This window comes from Maylandia zebra, linkage group LG3, assembly GCF_041146795.1.
Source record: "Maylandia zebra isolate NMK-2024a linkage group LG3, Mzebra_GT3a, whole genome shotgun sequence".
In the NCBI taxonomy this organism is placed as follows: domain Eukaryota; kingdom Metazoa; phylum Chordata; class Actinopteri; order Cichliformes; family Cichlidae; genus Maylandia; species Maylandia zebra.
In genome coordinates, this window is record NC_135169.1 from 36,060,328 (window position 1) to 36,084,818 (window position 24,491).

Consider the following 24,491-nt stretch of genomic DNA (forward strand, 5'->3'; position numbering starts at 1 on the left):
AAGCAGGTGAATATAATCTGGCTTTAAAGAGTGTTTTAAAATGATTGATTGATTTGGCAGGTCTTACTGTATGAGAAAAGGCTCTACTGCCTCTGCTTTTAAAGCTGGATTTAGGAATATTCAAGAGCAACTGGCTCATAGACCTCAGTGCTCTGGTAGGAGTGTAGGATTTCAAAGGTTCTGTTAAGTAAGGTGGCACCAAACCACTGAGACTTTTTAAAAAAGCAACAAAAACTATCTAATATAATAAGTATAAATCCATTACAGTAAGTGTTTGTTGCAGGAAGGTGGCAGGGCTACCAGGAAGTAGGTGCAACCTTTGCAAAGGGCTCACATACAGGGGCAATTTTGTTCTAGTACTCAGCCCAAGATCAGTAATCAGAAGTGTTGAGTCAGGCCCGAATTTTTGGTGGAAAAGATGGATGGATGTATATAGTAAGAAGGAATGAAAAACAACTAAAAAAAAAAAAGATGCAACTGCTTTCAACCAAACGGTACAGAAGAAATCAATACGACATAGCATTAAGTGTAGGCAGAAACTGCAGCTTATTTGGATCAAAAGGCATAACTGACAAAGGTTTTAGGTCATGATCTGCAATATACTGCGAATCTAAACTTTTAAGCATGGACAAAACATTCTTTAAGTGCTTCAAATTAAATAAAAACACACACTATGAAATAAAAACTTAAATATGCACTCAGTGTCCACTGCCTGACTATTATTTAAACACTGTACAATCAGATGCCCTTCTTCACCCTTCAAACTTTAAATACATGAGGGCAGTTTATAAAATATATGACTTATTACATAACTGTGGGCATATATCACATTAGTTTACTGAACTGATTCTGTCAGCTGAGTCAGAAAGTGAGCAAGTGACAGAGACATTATTTTGATCTTAGCAACAAACGCTTCAGTACCTGACGTAGTCATCAGCCCACATTTGACCCTGTTATGGCTTCTACATATCTTTGTGTAGGGCTGATCTTTCATGCAAAACTTGAGCTAAGTCAGAGTGACTGGCGCGATACTGCTGACCTGCTGCCATGTGAGTTCGTTAGTCGGTCGACCGAGGCTCAAGAGATCGATTGGAACACCTCATGGTGAGAAATGACACTGACTTGGATGGAGGTTTGAAGGCTCCGATTACCAGTCAGGACGACAAAGAAGAAATGTGTTGCTAATGTTCAGATTTTAGTTTTACCTGAACTTGCATGTGAAAATGTCCACTCATCCATCCATTTTTCTTAAATGCCAATCGAATTCAGGGTCGCAAGGGAGCTTGGGTCTATCCCAGCTGTTATAGTGCAAAAAAGTGTGAAAATGCGCAGCTACCAATCCAATAGCCTGAGGTTCAGATTGGAGCCTCCTTGAAACCCCCGCTGTCCCCTAGAGGAACTCTGAAGCAGTTATCACCCAGATGCAGAAAAGGTGTAAGGAGAAAAAAAGGAGACAACAAAGCCCCGAAGTCATGTTTACTCAGGCAGGTGCCATCGCCCACCGCTGCCGCCTCGCTGCCCACTGCCGCCTTGCTGCCCACTGCCACCTCAGTGTCAATCTTTCGCCTAGGCTGCAGCACTGGAGCATGTGGATTTTGAAGGCGTCAACTTTAAGAGAGCTCTGCTGTGGCCGTTTGCCAAACAAGTGGGTGAGAGTCTTATGTGAGGAACGAAAGCGCGGCCTTGCGTCATAATCCTGCTTTTATGAAAAAAGTAATGTATTGTGGGGGTAACCCAGTTGAACCCGGTGTCCTTTTATACCTGCTCTTTCTCTCCACATGGACAACAGCAGCTGTTCGGTCACTTTCATATCTGTTGTTGCTAGATTCGAGATTTTAAGACGAGACACCAAACTGTGTTTAGAGAGAACACGGAGTTATTTACATAACCGTTTCTTTGAGTAGCTTCAGTGAGTGTCTCACTAGGTCAACCTCCTTGCTCATTTGTAGTGAGGAAGCGGTGAGCATCTTGAGTAGCTGTAAGCATGGAAGCAGCCCCTCTGCCCTCCATGATGAGCCGAGGTCCAGCCAGTTCTCTCTAGTGGAGAGTAGGAGCTACTGATGAGGTTACAGCAAAGGTGTTTACAAAGTAGAGTTTTCAGTTTATTTTTCTGAAATTTGGCACTCAACTTTCTGAAGGTCACTTTTTGAATTTTATAAGTAAGGCAGTAACTTAATCCAGACCATAGACTATATCCCAAATCCCTTTTTGATATCTAGCTAGTTTAAATGCTAGCTTAATTGTATATTAAGAGCTTACCCATCCATCCATCTTTTTGTCTTTGTCCTGGTTGTCATGGTGGGGTTGGACCCTATCCCAGCTGTCACAGAGCGAGAATCAGGGTACACCCTGGAAATATCACCAGTGTGTCAACACATTGAAACAGACAACCATTTCTTTGGATTGTGGGAGATGCTGGAAAAAAAACTGAAGAGAAACCACGCAGACACGAGACGAAGACACAAACTCCAATTCAAAAGTCATGAAGTTAAAATGATGCACTGAAACACACACGTGCTGCTTACAGTCTCCTCATGTTTTGTCACTTTGAGTGACACACTCAATTAATCCCTGTTACTTAACATGTGTTTTGCATCTGAGTGGAATCATAATTTCCGTGGTAGTACTCGTATGTGCAGTGTCTGTTCATGCGAGAAGAGATCTCGTGCTCCCATGTGAGCTACGAGCGGGTGATGTCTGTTCCAGAGTCAGTATTTTCTTGTATTGATTCACAGTCGTGTCCCTGTGGTTCACCAGTGTGGCCAACCAAGGACTGGAGCACATGGCGTTTTAATCTGTCAAGATGTCACCAGCTCTGGACCAGAGGGAAAGAGAAAGGGAGGGTGGGGGGAAGGTTTGGATGGAGAAAAAGAGCGATGACACCCACACGCATGCACACATGCACCTGTGCAAAAACACGCATAGAGCATGTCTGTCAGTCAATCAGTCAATGTCCACTTGAGAGACTCAACTTCTGCCCTTTATATCCCCAAAGACATCTCAACACAGCTCACTGAGTCCACTGGCAGTGCTCCACGTCACACTCGTACAGTACAACTGGGAGTTTGTGGCCTTAGGAGGGCGGCTGGTGAGGATGACCTGCTTTATAAGTCGTCGAGATCAACTAAAGTGTCACTTTGATATCTTTCATTCAGATTAGCAAGTGCGGTGTTACTGTACACGTGTATTATACTGCCTTCTTATATTTCATGGCGAGTGCATTCTGCATGTACTGTAACTTTAAAATTAAACTTGCATATTTCTGTTTATCAGTGTTGATGTTGCCAGCTGGGGTTTTTGTGGTAACAGCTGATTCTCGAGACAAGCTGCCATGGTGTTTCAGAGTAAGTCTGTGAACTGCTTTCATAGGCAAACATGTTAAACGGTAAGATGTTGAATTACAACATAGCGTTTTAGGCTGTGAGTCAAACCTTTCTGTGTACAGTGCATCTGTGTACACAGCACATAATATTTTCTCCTAGGAATACTAGGTATTCCACAGAGATGGCTCTGTTACTTCAAATGGATTAAGATGAGGTAGGCGGCTGTTAGCAAAAACAACTTTTTACGCCAAGTGACAACACATCATTCTGTGGATATTAGTGTTAAAGCAGGATGATGAATAGAGATGTATTGATTAGATCAGAAGCAGAAATAAAACGTATACTGTGTCTAAAGTCAGTTTGGAAACAGTTACTGGCAAAGCACAACTTTCCAGTATTTTAAACTTCATAATACTCCACGCTTTGACCTTTACCCCAGTCATAAATATTTGGAATCTGTTTTTTAAAGCTGAAAATGTGTAACCATGAAAAAGCATAACATCAATACAATTGTATAAAAATCCATAACTGTTATGGTTTTCACTCTCAAGAGATTCACTGTCAGATACAAGTGGAAGACAGAGTCTTCAACTGAGTACAGCATTTTTGAATATAACAAGTTTTTAGATATGCAGTCTTCTTTTGTGGGTGGCACCGTGGTTTGAACTTACGTCAAACACTTAATCAATGACCTTTTTCTTTCTGATGAAAACAAGACGATAACTAAACAAAAACCACTGCAGGAGACAAAAACTGTTATGAAATGTATTCACACTTTTGTCAAGGAATAAAAAAAATTTGATGAAAATGTTCTGGAGAAACCAGAGCCAATCTAAACTAATTCAAGTGTTAAGAAAGGCGGGGCAAGTTTGGAAATGATCCAATGAGAAGGAATTTCCTTGTGCAGTTAGTTTAGACCTGCACATTTTGGATGGATGGAGTTTTTTAGGGTTTGTCTCGAGGTCTCAATTAACACAGGCGAGTTTATCCACAGTGTTTAACTCTGGTGGGTTCTTCCCTGAGGCTCCACAGGCTTAATCACAGGTTAGTTTCTCCAACAGGGTAAAAGTGGGACAGGCAGATTTTTTTTCCTAGATGGGCAGGTTGACAAACTGGAGAGAGATCTGCGATGGAGGAGGACAAGCAGGATAAGTGTAGCTAGTAAGGTTTGGAGAAAAACAGTTACTAATCAAAGGCCTGAATGACTCTGCTGCACAGTGATCTCCTGATGAGGGACAAGGAGAGCTGAGGTTATAAGACATAGGTGATCAAGAACACAACAACCTACTGATGATAATAAAAAGAAATGGCCTAGGAAGCGACACCCACTCCTGGGAGGAAGAACACAAAGTTTATTTTACACATGTGCCCGCACAATGAAGGGTAAACAGAATACTTCGACTTAGAAGCTGTTGCTTTAAAGGCAAAATATGTTCATACATACACTTAACATGAGAATAACTGATTACCATCCTTGTGCTTTTAGCACCCAGAGCAGTTGCATAGCTCAGTTTTGAACAGCATACTCAAAAACATGCTAATTAGAATTTATTCTTCCAGTTTGTTAGTGGCTTTAGTTGCATAGAAAGGCGTACGCACCCATAGAATGTGCTACCCACATCCTATAGGTGAGGCAATAAATGGTTTATGTTCAAGTATGTTGCCTCATTATGACAAAAAAAACTCAACTTTAAATTGTTGTGCACACCAACTTTTGCCAGTGTGTTTGTTTTGCACGTTATTCTAAATTAGGAAGAACGATTCGATTCTAATTAAAAGTCAGACTCATGTTTCCTCAGGTAAAAGCGGCAGAGAAACAGTTACCTCATCGCCCTCCATGCGGTTCCTGTGAAAGCATAAAGCTGCTGCCTGCCTGAAGAGAGAAGCGCTGGCCCCATGCAGTGATAAATGCATTACTTTTGAGAAGCAGTCAGCTTAATGTCTAGCAAGACATTAAATATGAAGCAAATATTGACAGTTTGGGAATAATTATTTTGGGTGTGGTTAGGAAGTGGTGTCTAAAGGAAAGCCGGATTTTTGTGACAGGAGTGCCTGTGTGTGTCCGTGCGTGGATGTGTATGTGTGCATGCGCAGGTGTGTCTGTGTCTGCTTTGTTGGAGGTTCATCTATAATGTACAAAGACGATTAAGTCTGAGCAGAGGCTGGGGCAGACAGACAGTTGAGTGGTGAGGTGCAGATAAGAATGAATGCAAATATACACCGAGAGTGACAGATTAACCTTGGACAAGGTCGTGCATTAATGCTGTGCACAGGCAGGGAGCACTTCAGCGTCCGCTGAGGTAAAACGCACACACGCATGCACTCGTGCACTTCTACAGCTCTGTTTGAAAAACAAATCTGTGATGATATCCTGAAGACCTTCTATGACTCTGTGGTGGCTTCTGCTATCTTTTATGGTGTGGTCTGCTGGGGCGGCAGCATCTCTGCTGGGGACAGGAAGAGACTGAACAGGGTGATCCGAAGGGCCAGCTCTGTTCTAGGATGCCCTCTGGACCCAGTGGAGGTGGTGAGTGACAGGAGAACGGCGGCTAAGCTGTCATCCCTGTTGGACAACATCTCCCACCCCATGCAGCAGACTGTGACAGCACTGAGCAGCTCCTTCAGTGGGAGACTGCGGCACCCACGGTGTGGGACGGAGAGATTTCGCAGGTCTTTCCTCCCCACTGCTGTCAGACTCCATAATAAAGACTTTAACTGATCAAGCACACACATCCATACATACGCAATAATGCTAAGTGCAATAATCCTTTCTGTCATCGTTGTATTTTTACTCAGTTGTATATAGTATTTGTATTTGTATTCTATTTTTATCTTATTGTATATTTATTTTTATTTTATTCTACTGTATATAGTATTTTATTTTATTCTATTCTGTACAGCTGTGTACTGTATTTATTCTTATTGTATTCTAATTTTTGCCTCATAACTTTTGCACTGTCCACTTCCTGCTGTGACAAAACAAATTTCCCACGTGTGGGACTAATAAAGGTTATCTTATCTTATCTTATCTTATATGCACATAAATAAACACAGGTGGGCATTTAAGCACAAATGATTGATTATCGATCAGTGGTGTTTTTCAGTGTTGAAAGTAGACTGCACTTTTTTTGTTGTTTTTTTGGAGGGGGGTTGTATTTAAAGTTGCATAAAGCATAACAGCTGAGAGCAGATGAGGATAAGAGTGCACCAATCCTCCAATCCACACTGTACATGTCTGCAAGTAACAGCTACCCTACCTGTGGTCTCATCATGTGTTAGGTTTCCTGTTTGTAGGTACAAACACATTCTTTATGGCAGGTGTCAAGAGCGGCACCGACTGCCAGTTCCATTACAAACATTTTTAAAGGTATATTGTGGGATTTTTATTAATTCCCACTGATTGTTCATCATAAATCAAGTTCTAGTCCTCAAATCAATCATTAAATGTAATGGTTTTTAAAGTTACTGAACTTCCTGTGGTGGATTTTAAAGGATCCGCATGCTACTAAAAGCATTCGGCTAGCAAAATGCAGGATACACATGATTGTGCAGCTGCAATAGCAAAGAAGTGATTGTTCTCCTGTTTTTTTGTTTTTCTCCACAGCAGCGACTAAAAAGAAGGAACAGAGTGCGTTGAGCTGTGGCTACAGACCTTGCAGGAGAATCTTGTGGATTTAACCTGGCACTGTTAACGTAGCAAAAGCACAACACTTAGCGCACAGCATGTCTGTAGGTTCAGCTCCCAGTTGTTTTTGTACAAAAACACAAATGAAAAGAGAAACGATTCTGGGGTGAAACGGCTATTCTGTTAGGAATCCTTGTTAACCATTTACCGAAACAGTGATTAATCATTCGACCTTTCTAATTATGCAATTAGCAAGTATAACTGGATGGATATCAGCTGAATTGATTGTTCTTTTTATTCTTCTTTTTTTATTGTTCAGCTCGTTCTGTTTTGTTATGTGTGTGTGTATGTATATATATATATATATATATATATATATTAGGGGTGCAACGATATTCGTATCGATATTGAACCGTTCGATACAGTGCTTTCGGTTCGGTACGCATATGTATCAAACAATACAAAATTTTTAATTTATTTTATCAACTTTCCTTCTGACGATGCTGTCTGTGTTGAGCGCTCAGTGAATCTGCACTCGACAGTGCAGCCTAGGCGGAGCAGTCGAGTGCAGATTCACTGAGCGCAGGGCAAGCTAGCGAGACAGAAGTTAAGCTCTCCTTGCAACATGGCAAATTGAACCTCCCCCACCCTCATTCAGATCTGGCGTTTGGAACTATTTTGGTTTTCATGTGACGTATGCCCCTGAAGGTAAGCGAGTCATGGACTAAAGTAAAACAGTATGTTGGATGTGCCACGCAATGCTCAATTACATGGGTGGGAGCTAGTGTGTTAGCGCAGTTGGCTCGTTAACGTGTTGGCCGTCCAGCCCCATGCTCAGGGCGATCCGCGGTAGCTCGTTAACGGAGATTTGCCGTGTTGTGGCGTTAACGTCATTTCAACGAGATTTACGCTGACAGCACTAGTGGGAACAGAACGAATATGACTGCACATTTACTCCGACATCATCCTAGTGCAAAGATAAGTGGAAGCCGACAAAAACAACAAGCACGCATGCTACAAACTTTACCCGAGTCATTTAGACAGCCGTTAGCACAGGATTCTCCTTATGGGGACCTGATATGTTTAATATGCTGCTGAGAATATAGCTCAGAAGAAGCGTATAGTATAGCTTTTATTTTGGAAAGAGCCATTTCTCTGTAATAAACTCTCTTTTCCAAAGATGAGTGATTCCTCAATCAGATACAGGGCTCGCAAAATTTTTCCAGTCGGGCTACCAAAATCTATCTCTGCCCTGCCCGTCGGGCTATCACAGGAAGGAAAAATATATGTCAATGCTTTTGCATTGATATATATTTGTAGCTGGGTAATTATGTCATTGGCATCGGTGAGCCACTGTCAATATGTGACATATTGAAATCGCGTTTGCTTGTTTTTTGCTTTCATTTTGCAATCGTGCGAACTGTGTATAGAGAGCGACAGCACTGATTGGTGAGTGATGATCATTTGTGCACCAATTCCTCTGACATCGTCTTATCAATCGTTAGCTTACTATGCAAACATGACAAGTGAAATCTCCCGCAGCTTAAACATGTGAGAGGTTGATCGCGCAGAGAATCGCTGAGCGTTATGTGAGTGCGTGTGTAAAAGTAGCAGGATATATATTTTAGTTCTGCTGAGCCAAATAAGACAGGTCAGGGTGAAGAAGTGACAGCCAAAGAAAAGCTTACCACAAAACGGAAAAGTTATGACAAATCAGACTATAAGGCGAAAAGAAAGTGCAGCTTTATGGTTTCATGGACAAAAGAATTTCTGTGGCTGCAATATGATGAGCTAAATAACCAGGGCTGCGCATTCGCTGTCAAAATAAAAAATGCGCACAAGATAAGAAGTTGCAACGCGTGCATACATAAGATTTTCAGGAGGACAGACATTTGTTTAGAACTCTTAAAGATGTCGAAGAAGCTCCTTTAAGCAATTACTTTGGTGTTCCTCCACCTCCAAAGAAATGTCAGATGGAGTCCGAACCACAAAAGAAGCACGTATTCTCGGAAAAGTAGTTGCAGGAGGTGAGCTGGCTTCAAACAAATGATGAACGCACAGAGATGTGGTGCGGAATGTGCTGTGAAAATTTAATAAATGACAAATTAAAAAGGCATGAACATTTTCTTTTGTATCGAAAAAATATCAAACCGTGACACCAAAGTATCGAACCGAACCGAACCGTGAATTTTGTGTATCGTTGCACCCCTAATAGTCTGCTTTTTATGTAAAGCAGGCTCATTAGCCTGCTTTACATAAAAAGCAGGCTAATGAAAAACCTGCGATACAGCGCTTAAATTAGCTAACTCAGAATCAGCTGGTCTGACCTGCTACAAAAGTCAGACCAGCTGTTCCGGTTAACTACTTCCCAGCTAATGTGAGAACAACGCAAGAGATTGATATTTTTAATAACACATATTCATAACAATTGACTAAGGACTGCGGTCTCTAATAATTTGTATTATTAGCTCCAAATTTTATGCCGTTGTGGTTCTTTATAATTAAGTTTACTGATGCGCTGTAATCACTTTCATTTGCTTAGCATTGTTATGCAACAACAATGATCTTTTTTGTATTATCCAATGAGTTTCTGTTGTGTTTACTTTTTGTTCCATAATTACGTAATTTTACATTTGTTAATGGCTTTACACCATTTTAAATTTCATTGCATTCGCATCATGTAAGGTGCTTAAATAAACTTTAATTAAGCTTCTTGCATCATACACAGCATTTAATTTAATTTCCATTGCAATCATTAACTTAAAATTATAAAGTCAGTTTGCTTGGGTACACTGTGATTTTATTGATCTCCAGTAACTGTTTGTTTGTTTTGCTTAATTCACCAAAATATAAATGAAAGGTTTGGAATTTGCAAAATAATGAACTGCAAGATTGCAAGAAGTATATGTAAGGCGAAGGACAAGCAATATCACAAAAGCACAGTCATGAACTACTACATCGAAGCACACTGTAACACATAAGCACGCAGTTCATCAATTAGAATGCAGGAAAAATCCAGAAAAATGTAAAGTTGAGCGAGATATTTTCATATTTATAAAAAAAAAAAACACTATATATACTGTCATGCAGGGAGGTGATATTTAACATACAGTGATACAGGTAATATTTACATACAGTGTTTGCGCCCTTCCTGATTTCCTATTTTTTTGTATGTTTATCACACTTAAATGCTTCAGATCATCAAACTAACTTAAATAATAGACAAAGATAACACAACATGCAGATTCTAAATGAAGGTGTATTATTAAGGGGGTAAAAAAAAGTCCATTATATGGGATGTACAATCATCACTCTCATTTTAGACCAACATGCTTATGAGGGACACACTATTAAATCAGGTTCCAGAACTATATGATACATCCCTTCTTGCACTCTGAATAATAACAGCTCTCCGTGTCTGTCTCTTCATCTCTCTCGGTTGACGTCACCTGCAGGAGCAGGTAAAAATAGTGCGGCTGAGGTAGGAGACATCAGGTTGTGATGTGCTGAGCAGATGGAGAGAGGAAACGGTGAATACCAATAAAGTAGATGGATTTAACCTGGGTGGCTCTTACTGTACAGTATTTTTCATATTGCTATGCACTGAGTTCTTTTAAGGCCCCCGGATATGAAAACCTAGGCCGGTATGTAAAAATGAGGAGTGAAGCGATGAAGCTGTTGGCTTCTGTTGGGTGACTTAATCTTGCACTGAGTGTTAAGGTGTTATTATTTATCACAGCAGGTGATAATGTGATCAGTGATTGATAGCAACATCAGGATGAAAGCCAGCAAACTGCGTGTGTCGTGTCAAATGGTGTTGGTGATGGTATCAAAGTCAAAATCTGTCCTGTAAAGATACAACAATTAAGTACTGAGGTGGGATCTGAGCTTCTTAAACTGCAGCAGAACATTAATCTGTATTTTAGAGTTGGTGCAAATAACACATGATGTATTTCACCTTATGGAAATGTTAAAAAAAGAATAATGCTCTTTCTTGGCATTAACAATAAAGGTTTATGATAGGATAGTTGAGTCAGTTTCTTTAACAAACGCTCTTAATCTGAGAATTGGTGCCGTCTGACTAAATATGTGTTGAGACCAACTTCAGGCTTCCCATGAATTTAAATTGTCAAACATGGTGATATAATTTAATCAATTAGTTCCAGACTGAAACTACTGACAGCATTGTCATGAAATGTTTTTCATTCAGCACCCCCAGGGGATGAAACCCAAACAACTTGCAGACTTTTTGTGCTCCCCTGATCCCCCTCCTAATTACCCAGTCACCCAACTTTTGCGAAATATCACACAGCCATGGGAACACAATAGATGACCTTTTTGCCCATACATTCGGATGATGTCATCCTGCACTTCCATAATTGGTAACACTTCAAAAACTGGTCTGATTCACCATCTGAGCTTGTTTCCTGAGAGTGAGGAAATGCGGTTCATTCGCTGAGCTCGCCGCGTAGACCCTTAGAACCAATTAGAGAACATTTCTCTGTGAACATTTCTCAGATCACTCCAGTCCTATTTGCCTTGAAAAGACACCGCCCTAATAGGCAGTAATGAAGGAAAACAGAGTTTTCCACTGATTCCCCGTGTAGCTTATAGATTTTTATTACTGCTGAGAAGAAGCTCACTGTACGTGAAGTTAATAACGCAATCCAGCACAAATGGAGATGATCAATAGAACAGAATAAGGATGGGCGTGCTCACGAAACAAGAGCATCTAAACACAGAGACTAAAAGAGTTACATGTTGACTTGCTTGCATAGAGCAATAATCCAGGCAGGAAGACATGATAACTGACATGACAGAGAGCAAAAGCTTTTGGAGAAAAGTTTCTAATGGCTGAACAAGATGGAAGGATTCATATATCTGACTAGGAAAATGAAGGCCAGGGATGGTGGAGGGTGGGTGTGAGGTTGGCGGGCTCTCCGTCTGTTTTATTGCCTGTTCTTCACTTATGATCTACCTCAGACTCGGTGGGTGTATAGCTAGTCAAGCGTCAGGTTTAACGATATGTGGATAAGAGTAGCTCTATTTACTCTTAGTCTTTTTCCCCCCTTGCCTTCTGTCTTTCTCTATCTCCTGTGTGAATGTGGGTGGAACCTACCTGCCCTATGAAGTCCTCCCAGAGGCATGCCCTACCAGCTGGCTGAAATTCCGGTGGATGCACCTGCTTCCCACCTTCACCCACCTGTGCATAAAGGACTGGCTGAACATTCATTGCCAGATTGTTACAGCTTTCTCAGTGGTTCCCAGTTTGCCTGCTTGTTTTCCTGCCAGAAACGCTGCCCTGTGTTATTCGAAGAGTCCCCGGACCCATGCTCCCTTCTTGGAAAATCAAAATCACATGCCTGCCTGCTTTTCACTGTTCACCTAAAGGATAACAGATCCTAAGGATACCTAACAGATATTCTTTATAATGTCAGAATTTACCTGTCCTGTTGCTTTGCCACACCGCTGCTGTTAAAAAGCCAGGTTCACAAAGGCTTAGCTCAAATTTTGGGTCTCCAAATGTGAATCATGTCATCCAGTCTCACTATACATAAAGATGTGTTTGTATCAATATAAAGCTTGGAAAAAGTAAATTGTTGGAGAGATTGTAGCTCCCATCTGGCGTGGGAAGGACATTAATCTGTGGAACAGTTGGCCAGGATGAGGGAAGTTTGGGTTTCTATGCTCAAACTTCTGCCCCACAACCCAAACCCATATAAGTGGATGGATGGATGGATGGATGACCATGATTCTTATTTAAACTAATGAGTAATAACAAGAAGTTTCTGAGGTTATGCACACAGGGACAAAATAGCCTCAGACTTTATTTTGTTGGCTCACCTTTAGTTTTGTCACTCTACTTACTCTGATGCCTCCATCACTCGGGACCAAGCTAAACCTGGACTCGTCAGAGCACATGACCAGAGTCCAATCTTTATGCTCACTAGCAAATTGAAGCTTTTTTCCAATTACCCTCACTGATAAGTGGTTTTCTTAAGGCTACACAGTTGTATGATGTACACAGACACAACGTATTGGACAGTTTTTAACTCATTTAATTTTTTGCCTCCTTAGTTGCTTTCATTTTTGGTGCATAACAGCATAACTTGACCCTTCAAGGTATGCTGTTGAGCCTTGAAGTAACATATTTCCCATGACCACCGGGCATGTCTTCTGATATGGTTATTTATTTAGTTAACTTACAAAAATATAATTACTGAATTCATATCTATTAATTTTACACCATTGTCAATGTTAACTACCCAGCAATAGTGCATAAAAATGAGGAATTTTTAAATGAGTAATTTTTTTTATTATTATCTTTTGACAAAACATGTTTCAAGACCTGCATGTAGCAGAATGGGCAGTTACGTAGCTATGCAGCACACTGCAGCCGAAGCAGGTGGATAATTGGTGAGCTGAGCGCTCTGGTGTATTTTGGTCAAACTGTCAGGAACAAAAGCAGGAATCCACAGCGATAAAACAGGCAGAATCAGCACCATGGACAGCTGCAGACTGAACTTTGTAATGTAGGGTGGAATTAGCACCACGGGCAGAGGCATAAATAATTATCCGGCTTGAACTGATGTTTATGAGGCCTGAGGGAAAAATATGGGCTCAAAATGTGGTCATAAATATTTTGTACTTGTAAAAAAGATTTGTACGTGTAAAAAAGATTTGTGTGTGCGTAAAAAAGATTTGTATGTGTAAAAAAGATTTGTGTGTGCGTAAAAAAGATTTGTGTGTGCGTAAAAAAGATTTGTATGTGTAAAAAAGATTTGTGTGTGCGTAAAAAAGATTTGTGTGTGCGTAAAAAAGATTTGTGTGTGCGTAAAAAAGATTTGTATGTGTAAAAAAGATTTGTGTGTGCGTAAAAAAGATTTGTATGTGTAAAAAAGATTTGTGTGTGCGTAAAAAAGATTTGTGTGTGGACTTAGAAAAAACCCCCTGCAAGTTACAAGTACGGATTTTTAACCCTATTTTTCTTCCCTTCATCTGATTGGTCAATGTCATGTCAATCACAAATGTAACAATCCAATCAGAGAACAGATGGGTTTGGCTGTCGGAGGGGCGCTGTTTTGAACTGCAGGTCCTTGAAGGGTGATACCGTTTGAAGCTGGAGGATCGCTATATAAATATCCGATAGCAGCTAGGTCCCCTAACTTTCAGTAGCTGTTGAAAGGATAAAGTTGTGGTATATCAGTGGTTAGAAATAACATTATTACTTTAGGATTAGTTTAACACAAAGTCAGGGCTGACCCAGGACCATTGCTGTGAGTCACAGTGCGCAGCATAAAAGTTCTTTCACATCGGATGCAGGATACGCTGCTAATGCTAACTGCTAACTAAAAGCAAAGGATCCAGAATTTGTTATGCTGGCTGCTGGGCTCTGTGGGCTTTTGCAGCAGCTCTACCTGTACTAGATGCACCTGCTCCTTGTCTTTTCTATCTCTGACTTTATGTCCTCTACAAGAGTTTGGTTTTTTTGCTAGTTCTTCAAATGTTCAATAAAAACATCTATGCTAATTCATAACGAAGAAAGCTTTGTAATGAAGACTGTCATTTCCAAAACACTGCCCGCCCCCACCCCGCGGTCCGCAGCGCTGTTGAAAAGGCTGTGGAAGTCCCTGTATTAAACACGTAGTCCTGTGACACAAAAATCACCAAACTCGGACGACCACAGACTGTTTTCCTTCGTGGTGATGAAGGAAAACGCTGGGTTGGTATGTAAAAGGGCATTTACTCCCTTCAAGGACCTGCAGTTCAAAAAAAGCGCCCCTTGACAGCCAAACCCATCTGTTCTCTGATTGGATTGTTACATTTGTGATTGACATGACATTGACCAATCAGATGAAGGGAAGAAAAATAGGGTCAAAAATCCGTACTTGTAACTTGCAGGGGTTTTTTTTCTAAGCCCACACACAAATCTTTTTTACGCACACACAAATCTTTTTTACACATACAAATCTTTTTTACGCACACACAAATCTTTTTTACACATACAAATCTTTTTTACGCACACACAAATCTTTTTTACACATACAAATCTTTTTTACAAGTACAAAATATTTATGACCACATTTTGAGCCCATAGAAAAAGGAAAAAAATAAGAAGTTTGAAAGTAAAAATTGAAGCTAGTCCTTAAACAAGCAAATACATCTGCAAATTTAGGCAACAAAAAAGATGTTATTGTACTTTTTATACTATTCCGCACCTCTGGACATTTTTTTAAAATGTATTGCAAAGGCTTCATCATAAACTAGCATAAAGACTTTTTATCAAGGAGGCAGTGTGTTTCGAGGTTACCTGTGCTAAAGATTAGAAGCAAGAATCTTGGGTGTGTACTGTGTACATATTGCGATCTCACTATACGAAACATGCAATGAGCACATCTGTGCAAAAGAAACATCTGTTGGTGAAGACCACATGATCTTGTTTCAGCTGTTTCATTAATTGTGATCTTAATTTTTGAGGTTAGACTACTTGGAGAAATCTTTCCAGTTTTCTTAACTTTTAATGACAATCTGGAAAAACAGTGTTTAATAGCATTTAACCTGCTGGTCTAATTTTCATGTTACATCACAAAACGGCAACCAATATTCAAACCTTTTGGAACAACCTGTTAATACATGACCTCTCATCATCTGCTATTCATCTTACTGTTCCGTCCTCACACCTTATCACTATGGGGAACAGAGCTTTCAGTCGCTCTGCTCCCTGGCTCTGGAACTCTCTTCCTCCTGCACTAAGAAATATTGACTCCCTTTCCGTATTTAGCCTCCTAGGACCTGGCGTCCATATATGTGGACATCAAATTTTGGGTTATTTAGACAAAAATACTCAATTTTGCTCTACAAGCGCCTGATATCCACTTATGAGGACATTATACTGCTACTGTTCTATCAAAATTTTAAACGAATATCCTCATATGTGGCTCTTATTTTTCTTAAAAACAAAAATAAGGTAAAAAAAAAAATCTGGTAATTCTTTGTTTTTAAATTCATCGGGCCCCAATCAGCCAAAATATCAAAGAGAAATTAAAAATGCATGTCGTGGAAGGGTTCAGGTCTTAGGAGGTTAAGACACAGCTCAAAACACATCTGTTTAAACTGGCTTATTCGCTTTAATGCTGATTTTATCTGTTGTCAAGCTCTGTTTTGTAATTTTAACTTATTTTATGTATTTTATGACTACTGTTCCTTTTATTAATTTTGTTTTTTGTAAGGTGACCTTGGGTTTCTGAAAGGCGCCTTCAAATAAAATGCATTATTATCATTATTATTACCTCTGAATTTTCATGGTAAGGGTTTTTTATGTTTTAACTTTGAATCACTTCATGTTTAGTAAGAACAACACTAACATGACATTTAAGATGCCAAAATAACATAGCTGAGCATAAAATTTAATGCTATTAGACATAAAGAACCGTTTAATGAGAATTCTTTTTTAAGCTCAAAGCAACGCATTAGGTTGGCAAGTGACCTTCTTCGCTTTGATAATGAGATGAAGCATCAAAAGTTCCAAAATACACAGTTTAGATGGTTTCCACATTCACCTAACAAGCAGAATATCCTGGGAGGAGACACAAATCTTTTCGTTGTTGCATCAGGAAGGGCGCCCGGTGTAAAAATGTGCAAAATCAACCATGCGGCGCCGCCTGCCGTGGTGCCGCCTGCTGTGGTGACCCTGCGTGGATAAGCAAGCAGCTGAAAGTAGCTCCCACTGTAGGCGGGTAGAAATGTAACCTTTAGTTCCCGCATATTTTTTTGTGGCTTCTAATAACGTTGTCACTTCAACGTGGTTTAAGTTTTGAGCAGCCGAGAAATAACTTGAAGGGTTTACTTTAGTCTTTTTCATGAAGTCATTTTTATTACCTAGACAATTTGATTTGGAGTGATCTGTTTATGCCAGAGCAGAGGAGGCGCTTTTTTAATAATCACAGGATACATCAGCACTTCTCAGGTATGCTCCACTTTAAACTCCCAGCCTGTGTGCATGTGTGTACAGTACGTGTGTTTAGGCAACCTGTGTAGGTGTATATAATTATATCAGACAGAGAAGAAGAGAAGTGCTAGAGCTAGTGCTGCTGACAATATTATTCTCTCTCTGTTGCTCCTGTTCCCCCTCAGCTGCTTGAGCAAGAGAAGGAGAGAGGAAAAGGTTACACCAGCAAGGGTGGGTATTGAAATTCAAGACCACTTCACCTAGCCCAGGAGTGGCTGTCTGAAGATTAATGAGCTATTTGGGGAGAGTTCAGCTATTTCACATGCACAGGGTCCACATTAGTGAAATAATTAATTTTACAACACTGGGGTGTTGTCACCCCACAGTAGCGTGCAACGAGCCTATGATAAGCAATCCCTAATTAAACAACACGCACACAGGAAAAAAAAATTAAAATTTGACATTCAGAGTCTTGGGAGGAAAAACAAGCTTGAGCTAGAGTCAAGCCACAGCCTCTAAGGACACCTTTGCATGAGTTACATTACATACATCAGAATACACTAATTGGATAGATATTGATTTTGCTGTCTACATCAAGGCTATGCAAAATTCCAGGTGTGCTGGGAATCTGAGGCAAGAATTGTGATTTGTGACTGTACGGGAGTTGTCCCCATTACATGCAAATACTTCAAATTACTTCCTTCCAAGCTAATTATTCCAGAACAGAAATGAGTGTAAACTTTATTAGGATAGCAGCTAATGCAGTTAGCAATGAATAATGTTATGTTGTAACATTGGCACATGTCAGGGTCTGGGATATTACAGACTGATAGTATGCTATAGTGCTTAATGCTTTGGATGTGGTGGAAGTGAACTGCTTGAATGACCGAAGTTACTTGAGAAAGCTCAAATCATTATTATCAGAAGTGTCTAAGTCAATCTATAGTCCACACTTTGAGTCTAAGCTAATTGGTGGCATATGAAGCAATAACCACAGATAGGGGTAGTCATTTTAAGTAATGGTTTCATGTATGTCAGTCTCTCAGATCATTGAGGAGGAATTGTGGCCTATTCTTCTTTCTTACATTGCTTCAGTTCATTGAGATTTGTGGACATTTGCTTATGCAACTCAGCATGTTTATTCTTTCCATTTTCAGTCATTCTGTTGTAGATTTGTATTTTTATTAGTAATTGGGATCTTTGTCCAGTTTCACATCTAATTTCAGACAAGTGTTATCTGTTCATGGTCGACTCACTGACTGTAAGGTCTACAAGTACCATGGCTGCAAAACGAGCCCAAATCATTATCGCTCCGTGCTTAACAGTTAGTATGAGGTGTTGATACCCTGTGTGAGATTTTGTCCAAACATACTGCTGCACTTTATTGCCAAACATCTCCACTTTGATCTTGTCTGTTCAAAGGTCATTGTTTCAGAAGTCTTATGTCTTGTTCAGCTGCATCTTTGCAAGCTTAAGCTGTGCTGGCATGTTCTTTTTAGAGAGAAGAGGCTTTTGACCCCTCCAAACAAATCAGTCTCATTCTAATTGTACTGTCCTGACCTTTAACCTGCAACATGCTAACTGAGGCCTGTAAAGGCTGAGATGTAGCTCTTGAGTTTCTGCAGTTTCTCTGAGCAGTGAGCGCTCAGACCTTGGGTTGAATTTGCTGACCTCCTGGGAAGGTTGTGGAATTGTGATAAGACACAACTGAGTCTAGAAAAATAAAAATTCCAAAATTGCTTTAATAGAGGTGGTCACAATGTGTTAAAACCCTCCTGCTGTGTTCACCCCACCCCCTTACTTTAGTATTCTGGTCACAATTGGCCAGTTAGTTTTAACAGCTCTTAAATTAACAAACATTTTTTAAGAAACATTTTTCACCACCAAATTCAGTTCAGTGGGTCATTCAGTAGGTCTTTCATTTGGTCATTCAGTAGGCCTTCAGGGGGTCAGAGGCCAAAGGTGGGGTAAGGCTGGATTCCCATTCATTTCCTATGGCAGTAACCTTTGACCGGGAACACCACAGATGTAACAAAGTTGATTAAAACACTCAAAATTCAACAAAAGAGGTGCTCATCACTTTTATATGTTCAGGCGCATAGTGTAGAGGATGTCATAAGGTCTCGAGGCAATCGGATGTAAAACACAATATTTATGAGTTTTTTAATTTGTAAATCACTCAGATTTGACCCGAACACGACAGGAAGGTTTTAATAAAGTCCATTTAATCAACATACATTACTATTTGGTATTGTATAAGTTTACACAATTGAAGGCTTAAGGATTTTGTAACTGCATGTAGTTGGAAATAAACACTTACTGCAAAGGCAGTATATCAGCAAAGGTTTTCTCAGTTTTTACTTAACTGTATATGAAGTGTGGATTTGTGTGTACTTTGCTTTAGGTCATGATGGCATCACCACAACTGAAAGCACTTAAATAAAAGCAGAAAAGAAATGAGCACATGCCACTAAAGACAAATAACAAAAATAAATGTGAAAAATTAACATCCAGTCCCAGATAACTAGTTTCTACTTCTCAAGAAGACAGTGTCAAACTTGACAGCACAAAGGCTCTTTACAAATGCCTAATGTTAAAAGGATTAAGCAATTTTAGTCGCCCACAGTTAATGGACAGCGTGCTGACATGTCAGTTTATCCCAGAGCCAACAAAGTCTATCTTAAAGAAGGACAGCTATAAGTAACTGTATGAACGTGTGCGAATTTAACAAACCTAAAGGAAAAACTCATACGAACATTCTGGCACGTTTATTATTGACAAGTATCATTAATATCCTTCAGCATATGAATGAGATTTGCACTCAAATTAGACTGTAAATATAATAATAGTAATAAGAATTACATTTAAAATGTTTACAGGGAATATCAGTAACCTGAAGGACTATAGTATGTCTTTAGTTTCCTCTCACTATGAGCTTTACAGCAAGCAGCAGCAGATTTTTGAGCTGATCACTCAAAAGACCCCTTCATTTATATGTACACAGTCCCAGGTATAAATGCCTGTCAAATATATGCACACAATATAATTAGCTTTTGAAAAACACCCTCTGCAGTATGGTCATAGTTTATATTTCCTCACACAAGAAGGGAAATGTCAGTTCAGCGTTAACCAACCCAGACTATTAATGCAAACACAAACGCCCCCCCTCGAGACCTTTCTTCTTAGGTGCCCGAGCAGCGTTGCTCACCTTTATGAGAAATGAGTGGGTTTTATGCTAATCTTCTCCCACATGTATGGACAATGCAGCTTGACTGTTGTGCATTAATAAATGTTAGCCGTAATTGAGAATCATGTGGTTAGAAAGGTTAGTCCACTCAGCATGGAGTATGCTTGCGACACAATCTACAGAGAAAAGACTTTATTACTTCAAGGTGCACGCATACAGTCGGGGATTTACGGAAAAAAAAGCAAACATGATTTTAATAGTTGTTTACCACGGTTTATAAATTGTAAACAACTACTTGATGGCAAATGGTCAGCATGGGTCCTCAGAGGTGCAGTCATCTAATAAAGGAGCTGCAGTTACTTTATAACCTTAAAATGCCACGTGCAGCACTGTGCAAATACAAAGCAGAATTATTTATAGTCTGCAAAATTTCAGCCTAATGGAATAGTGTATTGGCTGCCCTGGAGGAAAAATATGTGGTAAAGAAGAATTAATTTGTGTGTATAAAATGCCATGGCCATCATATGATTTATGTTTCCACACGTTAGATGCAAAATGGAATAACCGCTTTAAAAGCATTTGTTTATTTAAACCCTCTGTCACATCATATCATATGCACAACTTGGCTATGCAGCTGACTGTTCTGACTGATTTTTATGTAAATGCAGCTGAGAAAACTCAACCCTCATAGCATTTTTTATTTGAATATTGCGACTAAAACATGAACAAATGTGGTTCATTAACTTTTGCAGTGCATTTATACCTACTGGGGAGGTTACCAGTTAATCTGAGCCGCATCCTTAAACTAGAAAGAGAAGCCCAAGCTTCTAAAGACAATACACGAACATTAAAAACAAAACATTGGCATATTTCAACTTCACGTTCTGGTGCAGCTGGTTACATAGCAGTAATTTAACAGCTTGTTTTTCTTCCCTGGTTTTGCATTTTTAATAATGATGATAAAGCGCCTTGCTGTTTGCTTTATGCCACTTGGTGGGGAGAAGTCTGCTGTAGGCTACTCCGTGTGTGATGGTTGCCCTAGGGTGCAAAAAAACATTATATTTTTACAGACTGGAGTTCTGACAACATGGCTTGTGAAGCAGACTTTTTGGTTGCAAGTACTCGTGCAATACACTGTGTGGACAAACTTACTGGGCCACCTACACGTTACACCTAGAAGCTGCTCGGCCATGGAAACTCATGCCATAAAGCTTCTGGTGCATAGGTTTTGTACTTATGTTAGTGTCAGAGCAGGTTCAAAAATCTGCAGTTATAGAGTTATCACAGCATTGTAGACTTTTATGCACTTGGTGACTCTGCTCTGTAACTAAAGGCTGACTTTAGCTGACTTTTATCATGGATGGGTGCTTGATTTTATACACCTCTGGCAATGGGACTGAAAACACCTGAATTCAAAGATTAAGACGTGTGACCCGATACTTTTGACAGTATCCGGTCGTTAAGTCTGACATCACTAGCCGTGTCTGGGCCTAAACTCCGCTGCAGGTCCATATATCAAACGATCACTATGGCATTACTGAGAGTTGAAAAACTGTCTAAAGTCTTTCATCTTTAATAAAATGATCAGCGTTCTGCTCTACCAGGTGTAACAATTGAGTTTAAAATCCAGGCATCCATGAAAACGGAATTTATGACATTTAACGGAGTTGGAAGTTAGCAGGGAGTTAGCTCGCTAGCTTCTATCTAAATACAATATAGCATGTCCTGACTGCGGGGTTTTGGAAACAAATTAAAACGTACAGCTCTGTTATCACTTCCAACATAAATGAAGACAGAAAACTAAACAGCAGTGACGTTTGTAGGGTTACTGAAGTTTGGCTAGCTGGTATATAATGATGTGCTACGTGACCGCTAGCGACACAGCTATGTTAGCATAATATAAACAAGTAATCGCATGGCAGGATGCTGTAAAAGGACCAAACTTCAGCCAGGAGAACAACTGAGATAATCCATCCACAATACGAGGTTAGTCATTCATATACTGCTGCATGGGCTGGGCTGTAGTTACATCCTAAGGTTTTAAAGACTGAGCTTAAATAAATGATTAGTGGTAATAAAAGCCGAGGGAGGTCAACAGTGATCACTGACTGTTTTAGGAGCTTTTTGAGATTAAATAAAAGAAAATACAAAACATTAAACATGTTAACAACACAAAAGCCATATTAAACGCAGACTACTTTAGGCCTGGAAGTAGGATTCGTCACGTCATCACTTAACGACCGGATAGCGTATTGCTAATCAGTCCGTGTACAAATTTTCATTGCTGTTCGGGCTCTTCTTTCATACATGTCTATATTTACACATGGGCAAAGACAATAGTGTTATATGAGAGAAATGGTCCAGTCAGGTCATCGTTCAAAAAGGTTAAAAACCAAAGAAAATGCAAAAACTCCACCACTGACTGGCTTGTTTTCAGTCATACATAGTGTATACATCAAGCTATTCACACTCACAGCTGTGAAGTCTTGAATCATCAATCACACATACAAATGCCTTGAAGCTAGACTGATCCATTGGGGCTTCCTAAACAAGCAAGAACCAGCGCAATTAACCATAAATTACCAGACCTGCTTATACAAAAACCATTACACGCTTTTCCTCCTCACAGCACAGTTCATTTTTCCCATGGGTGCTCACACTTGCTCAGAGAATCAACAAAAATAACCAAAAAAATAAATAAAAATGCAGGTTGTACTTGCAGATGTTGTGCTTGACTTCCCCCAGACTGGGGAAAAAATGCCCACCCACAAGCACATGGATGCCAAGACTTATGAAAGGAAAGCAGCCATACACATATGCTCATTTAGCAAGTGCCAAAACTGACTAGTAAGTCCAGCAATGAATGGGGTGAAGCAGAGGTATAGACAAATGCTGCAGAGGTTTGCAGCAAATTATTTTTCGCAAGCTTTTGCAACATTTCACACATTTTGGAGTTTTGGGTGGAGTCCATATTTATGCATTTGCTGGCTTTGAAACTGGTTGCTCTAAAGTTGTGCTTGTCAAACGTGCAGCAGCAGTGGCTGTGGGGGAAAATGACATTGACTTTGAAATGAACGTTTTATGCATCAAACATCATGAATAATTTTACATTTAAAGCCATCTTGATGTGTTTGCTATTTCATGTGCAAAGCAGACTAACCAGAAAATGTAAGACCTCAAAGAGCCTGTTCCTCCTTTGTATTGTCTTTGTCACGGCTTTGCAATTGCGCTAACGTTAAACATTGAGCATCGACGCCTATGTGTGTGTCATCTGCGGTGTGTGTTGCCTCCACGCCATTATATTTGTAAACTCAAATAAATGTAAAAGGACTGCACATATGCAGAAATTTAGATTGATTCAGCATAACAATGCGCACGCATCAATACCCCCTTTTATCACCAGCCCCGAGAGCTAAACAAGCCTCCCCTGACAGCAAGCCCAACATCCCTCCAAGTTTTGTCGCTTTCCCTCACCAGCTTGCCTGATAGGTAACACAGTCAAAATGGGCAGAAGTAATGGGAGACAACACAAGCGCAGACAGTGCCAAGAGCTCGCGGGTCCTGCATGTAGCGAGCTGTGCCCATGCGACAGATGGATGTAGTCTCTGGACTGATTATTGTGTTCACTGGCCTGTGCTTCAGTGGCCGCGGCAATGAAGGAGTTCACAAAAAAAGCGAGCCAGCTATTTGTTCTGCCACCAAAACAGGTGCTACACATGTTTGATCCCCTTCATTCCACCGCAGTTTGTATAGGTGAATGATCCAACCAAGCATATCTGACATGAAGGTCAGAGAGACATTATTCCCTACCAGAATGCATAAATGAATCCAAGGCGAGTCAAACTATGTGCATGAATAAATTCATCATGAAACATAATGGTAAAGCACAAAAGTGTGGAAAGCAAATATGCAGTCAAAGTCAAGGTCGAATTTATTTACAGAGCCTTTCAGCAACACACACTGCTAACTGCTTTACAAAGCAACAAATTACATAAACAGCGTATCAAGTTATACAGGCTGCACGCAAGCTTTTTCACTGCTAAGTCTAGTTAATGCATCCCAACTTGATTGATTTCTTTCTTCCGGTTTACCTGCCACAGTGGTCTTGTATTCTATTAGGGTACTATATGAAAAAACAGGAAAAATCAATATGCATTCTTCAAGACTGAAGGAGCGCCTCTTCTTGATCCCAGTGTGATGACACAGGAAGCTTCCCGGACAGCCAACCAGGACGCCAGGACTAATGGTCTTCAAAGCCAAGTGACAGTGAGTCTTATCTGCTGTGAGCCGTATTTCCTGTGCCTCCCCAAAGATCTGGCCGGACAGTGTGTGTTATCCCTTCATCCTGATAAACCTCATCTCCCACACACAGATCCTATACAGTATGTCACATCCAGGCTATGAGCT